The sequence below is a fragment of the Nesoenas mayeri genome (assembly GCF_963082525.1).
Source record: "Nesoenas mayeri genome assembly, chromosome: 3".
NCBI lineage: Eukaryota > Metazoa > Chordata > Aves > Columbiformes > Columbidae > Nesoenas > Nesoenas mayeri.
In genome coordinates this window covers 68305720-68322870 of record NC_137544.1, presented here as the reverse complement: position 1 = coordinate 68322870, position 17151 = coordinate 68305720, and the positions used below count along the sequence as shown (strand labels likewise).

The 17151-nt window shown below is 43.4% G+C and overlaps 1 protein-coding gene across 3 annotated transcripts in view; it reads left to right on the top strand.

Annotated features, from left to right (window-relative positions):
* SASH1 (SAM and SH3 domain containing 1) overlaps positions 1 to 17151 on the top strand; it is a gene marked incomplete at both ends in the record, with an annotated part of 539456 nt that overhangs the window by 413399 nt on the left and 108906 nt on the right. The gene's annotated exons all lie outside the window — the stretch shown is intronic.

Below are 17151 nucleotides of genomic sequence, written 5' to 3'. Positions count from 1 at the left end.
TTGCAAATACACATTTAATGAAAGCTCTTGGGTTTCTTTTTCCAGAAAGTATTACTTTTAGGAAAGATATTTTCCCTTTCAAAGGGAGATGCAGTGAACATCTTCTGTGAGATGTACCCATTCTTATTTTAAAAATGTGAGTTGTTCATGAAGTGAGTAATAATAAAACTGCCACTGTGTGAAGTTGGCCATCTCTCTGGTTCTCCTCCCACCTTGTTACAGCCAACTTGGCATGATATTTACATCAGCACTGAGCATCACTTAAATATACGGCTATCACGCACTACTAAGTTGTACCTTATTCTTGGCTGGTTTTACAATGTGCTTTGGGATGAGATCATCAGACTTCTTTTCATTAGTAATTTACTAAGAACTTCAACAAAGGAATCAAAGGACAAGTTTGGAAAAGGGAGAAACCAAAGCCCTCTTCCCAGTTCTCAGGCACACTTTCCTCCTTTTCCACTACCCCACTTCTAAAATTATTTGGGGTAAGAGCAGCCAAAGCATGCTGAGCTACATAGTTCAGTCTCTGTGGATTTTATAAGCCTCTTACAAAAAAAGATTTGTATCCATCCTTTCTAGCAGATGCTTATGAAAACAGTATAAGTTGAGCAAGTTCCTGTGACCAGCAACGTAAAGATTACCTCCAGACATCCCGAAGGATGCTGAAGTACTGTCTGAAAAACTAATTAAGGTTTATAAAACATTCTGTAAAAAGTGCTGCAGAAAACTAACAGAAAATGAATGCTAACTATTTAAATGTTGATGGGCAATAACAAAGCTTAAAGCTGGCTTTCCCATGCAGCTAGAGAAGAGGGGATGCTGAGTTTGAGTGGAGAAGGTAGAAGTAAATAACACAAAGGAGCAAGAGTCTTAGTATATTTTTTAAGTTGTCCAGACAGTGCCTGACATTGTTGGAGGCAGATCGGAATCCTGATTCATGGGCAGTTTTGGAGTGGAGTGCTGTGCACCTAAGCAGGTTCGTGGCTGTGCTGTCCCCAGGGATGGGTGCTCCTTGCTGGTTAAGTTCCAGCTCCTGGAGTCCCACTGCTGGCTGAGCTGGTGCTGCTGCCTCCTGGTTAGGACACAGGGTGCTGGTCTCTACAGTGGGGAGGTGAACTGGGCAGGATAGGAGAGGCCTTTGTGGAGCACATTTGCAGGCAGGAAGGGAGGATACAGACCTTTCCTTTCTCCTTATGAGTCAAAAGGTATCCTTCCAGAAGGGCTCTGACACTCACTGTGTGCTGTGTTTAGATTTCCTTTCCTTGTATGTTTTGTCATGCAAAGTCACAGCCACCACATTTTAACTGAAGCCTGCCGAGCTTAGCAGTATTTGTGTGTCTACTGAGCATGGTGATAGCCTGAAGTATAAAGACTACTGGAGTGATTTTTCTGGGCATGTGCCTCTACCTCCTTCTTAGTTTTTTTAGTGTAGTAGGATACTGATATCTAGGGGAATGGTGGATCAGGTGAAATGTGGGGAGTTTCGACTTTTATCAGACTTTTATCAGAATAAAACAATTCATTGTTCATAACTTATTTCTACTGATAGAATTAAACAGACTTAATTCCATCTGGTTCGTTTTGGGCATATTAGTGTACTGCTCTCACTGAGATGTGATACTGTGTAGTCAAGGGGCTGGTAATAAGACTGGGAGCTTACAGCTAAGCCTCTAACAGAATAAAAAATGATTTCTGAGTGTACAGCAAAAGAATATATGGTCTAAATAGTGGCTGTTTAAAAGCCACTAGATAAATATTATTTGCACCACTTTAAAAATCAGAAATACTTTCTGTAGTTATCTAACTGGCTGAGTGTGCTGATATATGATCATTTCAGGAGCATATAAGTCTGATGTGCAAATGCACATGATGGATTTAGCCCTCTCACAATTTATGCCTGTATGTGCCAAGAGTGCCTGAGACAGAGCGACAGCCTGTTGCACAGAACAGCTGATGGTTTGGGTGTATGGGTCCCAATCCTGTCCCATGCTAGAGACTTTCTGGAGCAGCCTCTGGCACTTCTGTGTTCTCCTGGAGAGCAGCTGCCAGCTCCTTTGGCTGATAAGGGTGAGGCAGAGAGCCCCACTCCAAGGGACCCCACTACCAGAAATTATAATCACACTTAAATAATTATTATGGAAAATACTTTAAAAAATTATTAACAGGTGAAAATTAAAAGACACAATATTTTAGAAGAACTTTCCAAAAAATGTAGTGAGAACAATGATATAAAATTTTTCTAAGATGGATTCTGATAAGTTGATGGGATGGAGCCTGCAACCAGTAAAGTTTGCAGTTGCATTCAAAGGCTGTGATGGGAAACTCTGCACGTTTCAATTTGTTGACTTCCACCACGAGGGAAGAAGGAGAGAGCTGAAAGGAGATACAATCACTGCTAATAACATGTCGCATTGTAATTTGCTTGTCTTAAGAGTTTTAGGGCCTTTGTACATCACCTATAGGGGCTAGCTGGAATTTTTATTTCTCTTTTCCCCTGCACCCTCTGTGCATACAATGGCTTGTTTATTTATTTCTCTGAAGCTTTGATATTCTGATTTAGACTTGATATACTGGGGAGGGTGTTGTCAGTGATGTTGAGAAACCTCATGTGTTTTGTTAATTCACGCAGAGTTAATTGCTAGGCCTCTGAGAAGGAAGGCGTTTCCCTCAGGTCATCTGTCAGGAACCCATGAAGTCTGGTGTCCATTACATTGTGGGACATGATCCACTTTTCAAGGCATCCTGGTCTCTCATGGCCATTTTCGTGTATTTTAAAATTGATATCAAAAGTGCTTGGCATTCTTTGTGATATAGACTACTTGGATTAAATGCCTTTTACATGACTGCCAGAAGTGATAGTCTGGTTCTGATGGCACACTTTGGCTTTTCCAGTTTGTTTTGATTCATGTTTCAGTTTTCCACTATTGAATGCTTTGTTGAAACCATTGTGTCACTTTTGTGTGACGCCGTGGCGAGATGATACACACTACTTTGGGACAGAAAGATTGTCATCTTTTGTCTTAATGATTCAGAGGTTAAATTTGAGTTTGTGCTTGTGAAGAAGTAATCACAGAAAAAGATTTTGACCCAGTGAAGGTGATCTCCCTAAACCTTCAGTAAAGAAAGGTGGAGGATGAGCTTCTCTATGGCCACCTTAACCTGGAGCTAGGATCCTGCTCTGAGTATCCCTCTAGAAGAAATTCTGTCTCTCTTGAATACAGAATGGTGCTCTCCAAGTTGGTTAATCCTGCCCTGTGTGAAGATGTGAGAGGCTCTTATTAACTGCTTGCCCGCATGTAGCTGATGGTGTTGATAGGAGGATACACTCACATGCCCAGTACATCTGCCATAACTGGGCGAAACTACGTTCACTACAAACATGTTGATCTTTTATATCTCCTTTGTTGAAATCTGCCAGAGAACAACCGCAGGGAGCTTCACAGTTGCTCTGCAGAGGAACTTTTCATCCAGATGCACTGGGAAACATGTGAGAACAAACATGAGCCCATGCACTGTGTGTGTGACATGCTGAGGAACTGTATCAGGGTCACTGCTCCACTGCCTAATCCTGCCCTGTAGGTGCATGGAGACCATTTTCCAGGATTTCCAAATGTTAAGCACCTCATCAGAGCTCCTGTGAGATGTCCAAAAAATCTCAGAAAGTTGACTGGATTTATTTGTTCCCAGTAGCATACACAGGTCCCATACAGTTTGCTTCCAGAACACGGTCTTCTGTGGATGCTTGAGTTTTCATCTAGAAAACTACAGATAAAAAAGCAAACAAAATCTGTATTCTAACATGCTAAATTGCAATTAATTTGTAATTTTGTAGTAGCAGTTGTAACAGAAACTGCAATCATAGCTGGGCTTCAAAAACCTATGTAAGGTCTGAGTTTCTTCTTGTTCTAAAACTCTGATATTCTTGTTGCAGCTTTTTGTTTTGTTTTGGCTTGGTTTTTGTAAAATGCACTGGGATTTATTACTGCAGGACATTGGCGTAATTAACATAGGGCAACCCTGTGATACCTAGAAGGAGGGGGTCTACCTGAGCAAAAAAGAGCAGGGAATATTTCGGCATGTCATAGTCATAAAGTATCTTTGGAAAATAGCATCTTATTAATGTCTGAAGATCTGTAGATAATATACTTGCAAGGCCACATAAGATGGTAGCTATTGTAAATTGCCATGGATTTGTTGTGATTCTCTCATGTCAATTTGTTTCTTAAAGCAACTGCTTCCTGGAGTCAAGTGGTTTTGCAAGATCTTTTTTTTCCTTGTTTCCCTTCTTTAAAATCAAAGGCTCTGTGTCTCAGATAGTCAACTGGCTGAGGGAAAGACTGCAGCAGCCATGCATCCTACTCCTCTGGTGAAAGCTGCTGCCTTCACAAAAGGGATGACATCATGACTCAGGAAGTAGCTCTTGGACTACCACAATCTACAATCTAGTTTCTGTTACCTGTACTGCAAGGCTGAAAAGTGCAGATGTTCAGCACCTGCTTCTGTAAGTGGTGTAGTCTTCAATGCACAGGAGCAATGACCACCATTGCCGGGAGGGGCAAGGCAAGTGGGAGTTCTGCCCCTTGCACCTCTTTGATCTTAATCTATTGCTGCCTGAGTCAGAACAAGGAAGGAGTTTGAGATGTTTTGCTGCAGAGTTGTTTGTTGTGTTGGTTGGTTTGTTTTTAATATGCATCCAAGATACAAAAAAAGACAAGGTATATAAACCGGTATGTACAAGAGGAGTCCAGTGTATTTGAATCCTGAGATGAACAGTGTGCCTTGTTCAGATATTTTGAAAGTAGGTTGACATTATTATTGTAAATGGTTCAACATGAATTTCAGAGGGTCACTTAGTAAATTACCCCTGACTAATGAAACCAGTTTTGGGTTATGCAAGCCATCTCAGAGTACAGAGAGACTGCACTGACATGCCTTTACCCTCACACTTCATAGGCTTATACTTGCATACAATTTAAACGTCAATTAGTAGAGGCTTAGTATCAGGTTTGGGCCTTTCATTATTTCTCATTACTAGTCAATAACATGATGAATTACATAGTGTGTGTGCTACATGTGCATCCTAACCAGTGGTCAAGAAAAATGCATATTTCTACACCATCAGGGTTTCCTCACCACTTTCAGCATAATTCTTTTAGTTTTCCCTACCTGTGCCCCGCACCTCCTTTTGTCTGTTCTGTGTGTGCCATTCACCCGCAATAGTTGGAACAACACAGCACTTTGACAAATTTTGTTCTGTTCTTTGTGTACCACTTGCTGAGAAAGGAAGTATTTTGATCAGCTTTTCTCTCTGGTGTTAGCCTAAGAAGTTAAATAAGCCATCTTAGCTTTGAGGACAGAAAAAAGAGCATCTCTGGGAATGTGGAGAGAAGATGAGGAGCACATAGTCACCCCACTTCTGCTTTATGCTTTCTCCAGAAACTATTTTTAGCCCTGGTAGCAAATGGTGTCTGTCATTTGTTGCTCTAGTCCTCCCAGGCCACCAGTGCTTGTCAGCTCTGGGGCCAACCACAGGGCTGGGGGGAGCCCAGTGCCGGGAGACCCCATGGCTGAACAGAGAGCCTGTGAGGAAGCACATGTGCCAGGGCAGGCCCTGGTTTGTGTGGTGCAGGGCACGTAACATCCAGCCTGGCAGCAAGTGGGGCTGGTGTGATGCTGTAGAAGCTACTAACTGCTTAAAGATGTGAGCTCTTAAAATGTTTGGCCAGGGCATGACAGCTGTTTAGCCATTAAATACATCAGACAGGTGCTTCCAATAAGCAACAGCTTAAAACAGTAGCTTTTCAAGGCACATCTAACCATTTCGAAGCTTAAGGATGAGCACCAAGACTAGGAATTTCTTGCTGCTCATCCCAGCAGAAGTTGGGAACAAGTTGTGAGGTGGTGGGCAGGTGTTCAGTCACCCTCCCGCCCAGGCTCCCCCGACCTCTCTGGCTCTTTCCATCCCATGCCTGATGTGGTTTCAGCACCGTTATTTCATGTACCTTCCTCAACAAGTGTGCTCGTGTGTGTGCACAGGCACTCAGCTGTTCCCTAAGAAGGATGCAGGGGCATCCTTACTGATGTCATTAACTAGCGATTATTTAATGTCATTATAATTGAGGGGAGCAATAGGAAGCAGGAGGCAGAGATGGAGGCAGCATTTCCACAGTCCCTCCCCAAAGACAGCTTTGATTTTCACGGTGTGATCTGTGACCGGTCGCTCCTCTCCTCAGGAGAGCGATGCGATCCGGGTACTTAAACTCGAAGTCTGAATTAACTGGGCGCCTCTTCGTTGGCCGGCCCTGTAAGGGACGCGGCTGGCACCCCTTCCCAGCCCGTCTACCCGTGGTGTTGAGAAACGCTGCTGACTTTGCCGCTGGAGCTCCTGGCACCCAGGTGAGGCGACGGGACAGTGTGAGCCCGGTCAGCAGCAAGTCCTGCCCCGGCTGCCACACGTCCCCCGCGGGGCCAAGCCGCAGCTCTCCGCTTTCGGGGCCAGGACCCGCCGGGGCGGCGCTGGGGCCCTTTGTTGCCGCCCCGGGGCGGCCACGTGCGGCGGGCGAGCCCGGGTGGGGGGGCGCGGGGCCGGTGGGCGGCTGGAGAAGAGGAGGAGGAGGGGCTTTGCCGTCTCCCCGCCGCCGCCGGGTGGGCGCCCCCGCCGCGCCGCCAGCCGCCCTGTCGCTGGGCCGAAAGTTTGAGGGGGGGCGGCGGGGCCAGCCCGCGGTGTCCCGGGGCGGGCCGGGAGCGGGGCGGGGGAGGCATGGCGGGGCGGGGCGGACCGGTGGCGGCGGGGAGCCGGCGCTGATCTGGCGGCCGGGCCGGGGCATGGAAGGGGAGCGGGCGGGCGGCCCCGCCGCCCCGGCGGAGAGCGGTACATCGGAGGCGTTCGCCCAGCTGTGGGCCGACGTGATGGGCATCCTGGTGAGTGCGGCCGGGACGGGGTGCGGGGCAGCTTCGGGCTCGCGGGGAGCCAGCCGTGGGACGGGGCGGGTTGCGGACCGCCGCTCCCTAGCGCTGCTTCCCCGTTTGGGGGGCCACGGGCGCCGGAGCCCTCTCCGGGACGCCGGGTGTCCCCGGCACCTGCTATGGAGTTTGCCCGAGTTGGAGCGTGTCCTCGCCGTGTGGGCTTGTACATCCCAGAAACACTTTTTCCGTGGGCAAAAACAAGCGTTGCATCAATGGCTGCTTTAAGCACAGTTTTGAAGTAGGCGCTCTTTAAAGTTTTCTTGGCTGTCACCGTAGGAGAGGCGACAACAACGCGCCGAGCACGGCTGGGTGTTGTTTACCGGCGCAGACCGGACCTCGCATCTGTTTACACACCCAGGAGCGCTTGTTTAGGCTGATCAATGGGCGCATTGTTTCCCGTTGCTCCGGCGTGCCCGCGAATTCGGTTAAATTTGGGCGAAAGGCTGGTTTGTTGTCCCCTTTACATTCCACGCACGTGTTCGGGGTGAAGCCTGGCGCGTGGGGGGCGCTGCCGGTCCGGGGGCCCCGTCCCGCAGCGCTGCCCGGGGGCGCTCCCGGGTCCTGGTTTTGAAGCTCGTATTTCCCGATAGTTTTCTTGGGCAGGAGTTGCTCGGTTACGGCCCGTGGAGTTTCTGCGCTGGCAGTCTCCTGAGGAGGGACTAATCCTCGTAATTCACTGGTTACAAACAAAAGCGATGGCTCCAGTAACGAGGGCTCAGGGAGTTATATTTAGTGGGTGCGTAGTCTACCAACAGGATGGACTGGATGGCAAACAGTAAAAGTACAGGAAGAGTCAATTCTTTATTTCTACTTGCAGCGAGAGAATAATATTTACTTTAGGTGCAAGATGGTAATTACCACAGAGGACTACCACTCAGCAAAAAACAAATACTAATGTTATATATGTACTGGAGCTGGCAGTTTTCCAGTGATACAGGAATGTGGTAATCAGCAGTGGAGAGCCTGTTTATTAGTTTTAAAAGCAAATGAATAGGCTTGGTGCATATTAATTTTTGTTGTTAACATTTAACCAACAGACATTAAAGAATATTATTAGAAAGACCTTATGGAAAACTGCTGTGAAACATAATGAACAGTAAACCTGTAGGATCTAATTCAGAAGTGTTATAGAATTGAACAGAGAATTTAATTAGCATTTTATGTTTAATTTTTTTTTTCTCTAGATGGACTTTATTGTTAATATTCAGAGTAAGATTTAAAAACCTGCCTTGTTCCTTTTCTTCATAGAAATTCTCCTTTGACATGACATGCAGTTTAATAGCACGCGGCTGCGTATCCTCATTCACTGTTAATGATTTTAATCTAAGAATGCAAGCAGAGTCAGTTCTGCCAGTTTGTAGGGAGCACACAGTTGGTACTTTATGAACAGTTTCTTTCTCTCTTTTCCTGGCAGGTTTCAGTACTGCATTTAGTAAGAGCGAAGTGCTATTGGATGCCTGGGAAGGAGTGTTGGAGGAGGCCAAACCAACAGCCTAGCGTATTGGAGCTCAGTGCAGAAAAAGATCTGATTCTCACACAACTAATAGGTTTCTTTTGTCTGCACAGGCTAGTTTCCTTCCTGGGAAGACAGAGCTCCTTAATTATTATTTGTCTTCCAGTAAAACTAAACTAAAGTCATTTGTCTTTGAGTTGATCTGCTCTACAGGAAGGAATCATAACTATGAAGTTGCTGGTTTATATTGGTTTCAAACATCACCCAGCACTATTATCTTTCTTTACTGCAGTGATTTGTGTTGCAACACAATTATCAATAAGAAAAGATATCCTTGTGCTGAGTCTCAAATAATAACATATCTGAGGGAAGATGGAAGCTCTTCTTACTGCGAGCTGTCTGGTTTCTTCAGATGTAAGGTTTTTAAAGAGTTTCTAGTCTTTGTGACTGCAAAATACATCTTAATGTGAACTGAATATAAGCTTATTTAGTGCTCTGTCCTTGTTTGAAGTCAAGGAAGACATAGCTCTAGTGCCTTTATTCACTGCTTATTTTTTTGGTGCATAGTGTTTTTTGTCTTTTCAAACCTTTGCTGCAGAAGCCAAACAGCAAACTGGTGGTTTTTGTACAGAAGCCTGTAGATGGTCATGGTCTATGACCATCTGCAGAGCCAGCTCACTTCTACCATGTTGTCAATTAAGTGAAAGTATGGGTCTTACATTGCTGGGATTTACAGTAATTCATGATCCAAAATGCTTAGAGAGCACAGAGGTAGACACTGGAGTCATCTGCTGGGAGCAGCTTAACGAGCCAAGACGTTGGCGCAGGGATAGGCTGGCTTGGTTGGCCTTGCAGCAGCTTGAAAGCTACCAAGGGAGTGCACTGGCAAGGGAGAAGAGGCAGGAGAGAGGAGCCAGGGTCTTGCGAGTGACACACTAGAATGAAAGGGAGAAAGAACGCGATCGTCAGAAGTTTGGTGATCGAATGAGAGAGAGAAAATTGCGTTCTTAAGGAATGGTTGTCAGATGATGCAGGTTAGAAAGGACCTCAGGCGGCATCTAGCCTGACCTCATGAAGGGACAGCTCTGAGGCCAGGTGAGGTTGCTTGGGGCTTTATCCAGTTGGGTCTTGAAAACCTCCAGGGACAGAAACTGCATAACCTCTCTGTGCAGCCTGTTCCACCGCTTTGCTGTTCTTACAGTGAAAAAATTTTTCTTTGAAAAGAAATTATGAAATGCCTGTTTTTTATCCTCCTCATACTGAAGAGTTACTGCAGTGGGGATGGGGAGGGGAAGGGAAGGTGTTGCCTTCCTTGCACGAGTGCTGCTGGAAACCTTGCGGGGTATGGTGCTGCCCGTTGTGGTATCTCCTCTAGGTGCAGGTTTAGTAGGAGAGGGCATAGAAGTCAACCCAGGTGGTAAATTTGGTACTGAGGTTACTTAAAATACAAATTGAGCCCCTCTCAGTGGATAAATGTGTGTGATTGTTTGTGTACATTTAGTTAGGTTCCTTATAATAGGACCTTAATAGCAGGAACCTGTGATGGCAGATCCCAGGTCTAGAGGGGGGAAGCAAATACTTTTCAAGTGCTGCTTGTAAGCAGCATATTTTGTGGACTTTGAAGTCACATAATAACTCTCTCTATACTTGACAAGTATTGAGTGTACTTGCAGCTGTACTGGGATTTTGCTGAAGTAAATGTGACTTTTCCCTTTTGCACTTATTCTAATGAAATATTCCATAGTTGCAGCTGCAGTATAAGTACCTCAAAGCTATTTGTGCTGTTAATGTAGCTCACTAGATAACATAATTGTACTTAAAAGCTTTTGCTTAGTCTGTAGCAAGCACATGGTGGAATGTACTGCCTAATTATAATTTGCAGTGTCTCAAAGCAACAACGGATGGTGGAAGCATATTAAGGTTTTAGAGATTGCAGTAGGTGGGCCATGAGTAGTAATATAGAAATTTTCTGCATCCGCAATACTCAACGTCATAAAAAAGAATCTTTTTGGCATTGAATCCCATACCGTTGTGGCCCATAGTAAATTTTTTGTTGCTGAGAGTCTCAACATTTGTATGTGGTCGGATCTGGGAACAAATCATAATATGAAGTGAAAATCAGGAACTTTATTCTTTCAAAGGTGTTGTTTTTGAACATTGGTTATTTACCTTAGTATGGAGAATACACTGGTGTTTTCCTGGTTAATGGGATGTTCTTCCTTCTTACACACTATAGCTGGAACAGGTATCTAGGTTAAGTCCTGACATTAGTGAAATCACTGGCAAAACTGATCAGTTTTGATAGAACAGAGATTTCGCTGAAGAAAATACCTATTTGTAAGAAGCTTTTGTCTTCAAGGTCCGAAGTGGAAAAGATACAGAGGAATTTGCAAGAGATGCAATGAAATTAGAAGTCTTCCAGGTTTTTATTTCAAAGTGATAGCTAGTTTATTGTTTCAAAATGTTGAATCAATTAGAAGACCTGAAAAAAAAAGTATTTTTCTGTGATATTTTGTAGTTATGCTAAGAGAAAGCCAGTGCCTTCCCACCAGAGTATTTTGAGGACAGTGAAGCTCACTTGGGTTTGTACTGGGAGCCCTAGTATTTACATATATTATCTATCTTGCTCTCCATGTTTCAGTGACTATTTTAATTTCTTATCAAAATAATAAAGAAACAAACCGAAAGAGAGAAGGATGCCAGCTGATAATACTACTGTGATAATGTGTAATTACATACTGGTTAACATACTTTGGGGAGAGGAATTTGATATTAAGCCAGAGAGCCTGGATATCTGGAGAGATGAGGGAAGTAGATCCCTGACTGATAAAGGCAGTCGAAGGACTGCCAGGAGGAGCAGTGGTAGCTCACAGCAGCTGCAGATTTCTCCCAGGGTTGCTCATCCTCCAACTGTTGTTACTTTGCCATGACTCCCCGTAGAAATCTCTCTGCTCTGTTGCTCTCCTGGTGTCTTGTTTGGGTGACTTAATTTCTCTGATGTCTACTTGACACTGAGAGGCCACTCCAGCTGAATCCATTGGTGCTCCTCATGCCTCTATGGAAAAGTGCAGGAGACCGAGTAGCCCCTCCATGTAGAACGTGCTTTCGAAAATGTGATATGCTTGGGTTTTTTCTTATTTTTATTGACATGTTGGCAAAATGTCTGTGGCACCGTACAGTTAGATGGAAAACCCCTTTGGGACGTACTGATCCAAAACATTTTTTGTTCCGACTTCTGCTTTGGAGTGTTTTTTTTAAAGCACATCCCAGCTGCAACAGTAAGGATAAACCCAGAAGGCCTGGCCTCTGCTTTTCAAACTATCAGGTATTGTTTTTTCTGTTTTACAGAACTGTGGAGTTTATTTTGCTTTCAAATAAATAAATGGCTGTCAGTTTAGGTATTGGATTGAATTTTATATTTTAAACAACCTGTTGCACCTCCTTTTCCTCTCATCTCCATGCCATGTTACACCTAGCAACACTAATCCCTTTATGAAGAAAGACAGCTCATAGAGATAACCTTTGGTCTAGGCTTTTTCTTGCACGTCAGGTCACATAAAACAGATGTCTCCATCAGAGAATTTGGTGTCCACAAGGCCCTGCACAGTCAGGAATGATAAGAGGTTTTGGTTCTGGTGCCCTCTTCATTCTTTCTTGAAAGCAAACGCTGGGATTCCCCTCCCAAAAATCTTAGGGAAGATTTTTGTGTACCTATTCTCTGTCTGCTATTACTAGAAAATAACTATAAACTTAAGGTAAACTGGAATATTGGCGATAAATTCTATTTTCCAGAGTGTTGCTGGTTTGCTGTGAAAACTGGCTCCGTTATCAGTATTTGGAAATGTTACTTTTCCTCATATTTTTTACACATTTTGAAAGTCAATCAGCCAAAGCCTCTCTGTCTTTTAAGAGCAGAGGAAAACCAGGTTGCCAGAATTTGCCTGTAATGATGCCTTCTTCCTTTTGTGGGTAGGAAAAAATGGCAGTCTCTAAACAGAAAGAAAATGTGAAAATTGGTGTGGAAAATGAAAAAGTGTTATAAATGCAGGACAATGAGCACGTAAAGGGATTTTATTAGGTGGAATGCAATGTATTATGCTATACATGCTGGTTACCATTTACTATAGTCAGGTGAAAAACTCTTATTTTTAGTTTATTTCAGAGCAAATGACATTCTGTGGAACTAGATAATCATTAATCTAGCTTATTCTGATGGTATATGTAAGCCAATGTAAATCTGTCGCAGTTGCCAGAGGCGCTGTGCACACAGAGGAGCAGAGGAGTTAAGCAGCAGCTGAGTGTAGGCATGGAGTGCGGCAGAGCGGGGTCACTGCTGGACGTGGCGTGAGGCAGAGGGACGGGCAGTGCCCAGGGCAGGGAAGTTGGGGCAGTGGGGAGAAAGGACTTCCCTCTCCTTATGGACCCCAGCTGAGCTGCTCCAGCTTTGGCCCTGAGCTCTGCTCCCTCAGGAATTTTATCCCCGCAGCAGTGGCACAGTGGAAGAGAGGATGCTGCTGCGCCCAACCCTGCTGCCTGTGCCTGCCTGGGTCTCCCTTGGTCGCTTGGAACCTCTGGTTGTAGCTTTTCCTCCATGCAGCAGCACAAATTTTCTCCTTTTCCACTTATCTCCTTGTCACAGTATTAATGGTTGTAGAGCACATGTTATGCTTGGCCATTGGGAAGTTCGGTAACACAGGATGAATAAGAATTACGTTGTAATGACCCAGCAAAGTGATTTGTCACAATACCTGCTTTAACATAAAGTGCTGCTAATAATTTTCCTCTTTGTGACAAGCGATGAATAATGAACCTGCTGCTTTCTCTGTTACCATTATTGGTGGCGGGAGGAGGAGGAAGGGAAGGTAGTGCTTGTGACTGGGGGAAAGCTGAGGTTGCTTTGCAAGAATTTGGGTTCCCAGATGTTTCTTGAAGAAATGAACAAAAAGAAGAATTTGAGTTTAATATATGCAAGTCAGTAAAAATTAAATTTCTACTATAAAAGCATATTCTCCATTAAAGAAGTCTGCAGATATGCATTATGTGATTAGATAAAGAGATAGGAAGGGCTTTTATTTCTCACTGTCATCAAGAGACCCAGCTGTCCCATTGGCAGGAAGAAATTACAACACAATTCACTGAAACATATTCAAAACCAGGAGTTCACAACACAGATTTCCATTATGGAAAATAGCTACTCTAAAAATAACAGGAGCTCCCCGCAGCGCAGTAGCTGTGGTGTGGGTCAGGTGTGGGCACGCCGGCTCTGCTTTCATCTTCTGGAGATGAGGAGAATGTTTTTCCTGGCTTACGGTAACAGCAGACCTTTCTTGTCTGCTGCCATGTTTTGAAGCACAAAGTTATAATGTACTATTTTTATTTGAATTAAGATTAGAGTAATAAAATACTTACTGGTTTATTTTTTTTGTGACACCTGGATAAGCATTTTTGAACTACTTTGTAGTTTCAGAGGCACTTTTCCTATGAAGAGTTTTAAATTGAGAGTAAGGATTGTATAGCTTGTCTGGAAAATGGTTTTAAGCAGGATGTGACCAGAAAATTAGATGGACAAGCTTAAGAATATAATACAACAAAGATTAATAAATCACATTTTCAGGCATTTCAGGCATTTTTATGGAAAGTCATACGATAAATTGGAGAACTGATTCCTAAGATCCATGTTGCGATCCAAGTGCGATCTTGTTGGAGTGCTGTTGCAGGTCTCCTCTGCTACAAGCCCCTTAGATCTTGCTGTTTTGACTTCTCTGTGGCACTGTGTGAACACAGGGTTATGCTATTGAGATCACTTTACATGATCAAGCCTCCAATGGAAAAAATACAGTTGTTCTTAAGTGCATGAGTAAACACCCACATTGGAGCTTACAAGCATGGTAATATAATGATCAGGAATATAAATATATCCTTTTCAGTTTCATTATTGTTGCTCTGTTTACAATGAGACACAGTGCTTTTTGCTCTTTGGTAACAGCACACTAAAATTTTATATTGCAGTGTTCTCCACCTTCAGTATATTCTCTGTGTGTGGGAGTGTTTGCACAAAGGAGATTAGGTAACTATTTAATACAATACTAAAAGCAATACTTTGAAAGCTTTGCAGTGGGCATGACGAGAGTCAGCAGATAATACTGAAAACAGTACCATGCTTGTTACAATATTAAATCAAGAGTACATGAGCCATCTCTTGATTGCTGGATGTTCCTAACTCTCTCACTTGCAACTGAAGATGCTTTGTGCAGCGCTGATGTGTGTGATGGAAACAAAAGATGAAGAAAAGAACAAAAGATAAAGGGTCTAATTTCTGCACTGTTTACATAAAAATTTCATGAGCCTAAGGCACAAAGTTCATTTATAGTGGATCAGTGTGTGGCCTGTAGGTTTTAAACAAGAAAGTAAAAAGCAACTTTTGTCATTCCTTCACAAGTTCAGATGAGTTGAGCCTCCTGGTTCTTTCGATGCCAGCACCAAGTCAACCCTGCTGTGCAGAGCTTGCTCTCTGCTCAACTGTAACACAAATCTAACTCAATGGAAGAAAAAATGGATTTGAGAGCTCATTGCACCACAGTGGCATTGTTGAAAGATCTTTTAGTGAGCGTACATCCACAGCTGGAGCTTGGGTGAAAACACGTGCCAGGGCTGATTGCATAGCATTACATTGAACTTCAGGAAAGACACATTTTAGTGTTTTAAAGTATTTTACTTGCCAGAATAATACCTTAGTGTCATAATATTCGCCTCTCGAAGTGATCTGTCATTGCTGCAGAATGTGTGGGTTTTATGCACTTGAAAATGGGGAGATGTTTGGATGTTTGTGTTCTGTCTATGCTTATTATCTGTTTGTTTGTATCTGTTACAATTCTGAAACACATTCATCCTCTTCAGATTTTATGCCTCCAGTATTCTAGTAGTAGCTTCCCATGTAGTCCAACTCAGCTGAAAGGGTTTCTTACATCAGAACTTTCTAGTGCAATCCTAGGGCTGGAGTGCAAATTGGAGATACTTTCTACTGCTAAATTGATGCTCAGCTCTTTTCACCATCCCTTTTAGACCTATTTCATATTGTTATAATTATAGCTGCATAGACTTAAATATAGCCTTCGTTTATACAGAGTAGTTTTTAATGCTTGCGAGTTCTGAAGCTTTCAGTAGCTGGCTAGCTCAGTGCTTTGCATTTAAACTGCAATGTATACTCTGTGGGGATGAAAATAAGTAAAATCCTATTTTATACATAAGTGTATTTGTATTCAAACATAACATACACCACAACTTGCAGGTCGTGATTCCCACTCCATTATTAGTCTTCTTACCCACCTTAGAATTCATAAATAACCATTGTAAAATGGGAAAAGGCGGGGACAGAGTGAATGTTGTGTGTCAGTTGTGGTTCCTGTCTGCAAGTTTCCATCTTCGAGATGACTATATGTTTATGCTTAAAAAAACTCAACACTTCAGAGTGTGTTATGGGAATATATCATGTTTCATTAGAAAGTTAGGGCAAACAGATTCCATATGTAACATTTAATCAGAGGACTAGCAAAGATACTTCTTTTCAAAACAAAAAAAGCTGGTAAGGTGAGGAAATTTCTAGTTAAGCAAGCAATCAAAAACTCACAGTCAACTGTCATGTTTGGGTTACCAAGAAATACAGCCCTTGATGGGCATGGTGCAGGGATGCTGGTGCCTGTGGTGCTGAGTCATGTTGGTTGGTTTCTGACCTGTTCTTCTTTAGATTTATCTGATGCTTTCTGTCAGACTGAGGACTAATTAGAGTCGGAACAGGTATTTGCTTTTTGCTGTATCTCTGACATATAAATGTTCTTTTTTTTCATCACAGCATACACAGTGGGGGATCTCCACCACAGAAGCTGTTTGAGTTCCTGCTTTCCCTGAGGTCACTTGCAATTTGTCAGTGATGTTGGTGGAAGTAAGAACAGGTGGCTCGCAAGCTGCTTATATCCATTGAAAATTGTGGACAGCAGAGGTAGCTCCAGGTACCACAGTGAAGGTGTGTGGGGATTGACACCCCTGCATTGCCAGATGTCAGGTTGAACCCTGGCTGAAATTAAGCACCATGCAGCTGCTTGCTCACTCACCCCCAGTGAGATGGGGGAGGCCGCTTAGTAACAACTAAAACATCAGTGTGTTATCAATATTATTCTCATTCTAAATCCAAAACACAGCATTCTGCCAGCTACTAAGAAGAAAGTTAACCCTATCACAGATGAAACCAGAACACTGGAGCGCTAGGTCAGCTGCAATAGAGGGTAGAAACCTTTCTTCCCCCATGGGACACGTTTCCTTAGGTTTGTCTTTTTCTATTTCACGGGATAAAAAGGGCTGAGTAAAGGCAGATTTCCTGCTGGCAGAGCGTGTTGTGAATCTCTGTACATGGCAAATTCTTTGGACACTTTTCTTTGTGTTTTTACATACCATACTTCTCTAAAGTTTCTCTAAGATTGTGCTTTCCCTATAGAGGAAAATGGCAAATATTGATGTCTCTTCTTAATTATCCAGATTTCTCTGTCATTGTTCCAGCTTATATGTGGAAGTTCCCACCCAGCTTTCTGTGCTCTGTACAAATAAAAATTTAAAGATTCATGTAGAATCATAGAATAGTTTGGGTTGGAAGGCACCTTCAAAGCTCATCTAGTCCAACCCCCCTGCAATGAGCAGGGTCATCTTCAACTAGATCAGGTTGCTCAGAGCCCCGTCCA